Source organism: Triticum aestivum, chromosome 1A, assembly GCF_018294505.1.
Source record: "Triticum aestivum cultivar Chinese Spring chromosome 1A, IWGSC CS RefSeq v2.1, whole genome shotgun sequence".
Lineage (NCBI taxonomy): Eukaryota > Viridiplantae > Streptophyta > Magnoliopsida > Poales > Poaceae > Triticum > Triticum aestivum.
The window spans coordinates 120,137,929-120,139,989 of record NC_057794.1 but is presented as its reverse complement, the minus strand read 5'-3'; positions in this window follow the sequence as shown (position 1 = coordinate 120,139,989).

The window sequence follows — 2,061 nt, the reverse complement described above, 5'->3', positions numbered from 1 at the left end:
TGTGATATCCCAACAAAATATCCATGTTCCAACAAGGAACAAACTCCAATCTTCACCTGCAACTAACAACGCTATAAGAGGGGTTGAGCAAAGCGGTAACATAGCCAAACAACGGTTTGCTAGGACAAGGTGGGTTAGAGGCTTGGCTTAACAAAAAGGGAGGCATGATAAGCAAGTGGTAGGTATCGTAGCATAGGCATAGCAAAAAAGCGAGCAACTAGCAAGCAAAGATAGAAGTGATTTCGAGGGTATGGTCATCTTGCCTGAAATCCCGCAAGGAAGAAGAACGAGTCCATGAAGAAGACAAACGGACGTAGTCGAATGGGTCCTCACAAACACGACGTTATCGGAACCAACCCCAAGAACCAACACCGGAAAGAAGCACACAACAAAGTAAATAAACCACACATGAACATGGCATGATATGCGGGATGCGGTATGCGGTGCATATGCATGATTTGAAAGGAATGATTGAACCTGGCCTCAACTTGGAAATCCAAGAGTGCCACTGGAAAGAGGAGTTGATTTCGGTCTAAATCAATATAAAGATCACCGGAATCGGATGCATGGTTTGGAAAGGACAAGCAAAACAAATATGACACCGGTCTGCGATAAACAGCAAGTGACCATCTAAATGCATCAAGATAAATATGCTACAACACTCAAACATGGCAACAAAATACATGGAAGGGGTCCACTCATGAAGCTTGACAAAATATGAACACTGAGCTACGGCTAATTACTCAATAGCAAGCTCAAACAAGCATGGCAAAAGTGCAAAAGATTACTGGTTTCAGACTTTGTGAAATTAACAGCATGTTAGGAATTTATCATCAGGAAGCAATCTTTAGAGCATGAAAACTACATGCTACAGGAACATATCATGGCAAGGCAAGGCATGGCATGAAGCTACTCAAAGCATATAACAAAAGTCCCTTAGTGACCTTGAGCCAAAAGGGATTAGAAAATACAATTACAAGCATGTGAACATAGCAAAAACATAAACAGATTCAGACTTAGTGAAAAACTGGAGCATGGCAAAACAGTTAACGAGTGGGCATGTTTATGAGCTCGATGCACTCACTACAGAGCATGGCATGACAAACTAATCATACCCCATCAAGAAGACATAGCATATAAGCTAGACATGGCAAGAACAATAACATAGCATGCACGGATTAATAGCAACATCCTCGGCAAAATCACTAAACATGTCAACAATCTGCCAGGATCATTTTATAGCAAAAGTAGAGCTCGATTGACTCAAGCTAGGGTGCTCTATAAATGCAAACAAAGACATGGATGGACAAAGCACCACAATATTAACAAAACATCCTTACTGATCATCCTCAAAAGAGGCACGGATCACTAGGAAACAACATGAACATATGGCATAACAACAAAATTAGGACAAGGACTTAGTGAAATTCTAAGTCCCTGAAATCAGCATCAACGATTACGCTACTTTGCATGCTTGTGCTAGTCACCACAAATATCACAAAAATACATGGCATACACCCCTGTAAAGATTACATGGCATTCCACAAAACACATGTAGAGCTCAGGATCATAGCATGCACACATTAATCATGGCAAAAATGACAAAATGCCATTTGCTGAAACAGATCTGACATAATTCCTCACATAGCCTTCTTCCAACAGCATTTCGGGCATCAAGATGAGCTCAAATGAAAATGATGCAATGATATGAAATGATGTACTCGTCGAGACGAACATTTTGATATGCTACACGCACGAATCGGAGCAGCGGTGATGAAGTTATGACATGATGAAAAACGCTAAAAGGATGAGGGGGAAAAAGGACTTAGAGAAATTAGACCTCGCGGGAATGGAACGAGGAGGTTCCGGGACGAAGAGATCCGGGGACGGCGCGGGCATTTGGTTCACGAACCGGTGGATCTGGTCCACCCTCACCAGATCTGGCCGGCGAGGGAGGAGGACTCCGGCGAGGCGGCTCGCTCCGGCGATGAGGGACTCCGGCGGGAGGAGCGGGGCACGCCGGCGAGAAGAGGTGCTCGGGCCGGCCTGGCAACGGCGGAT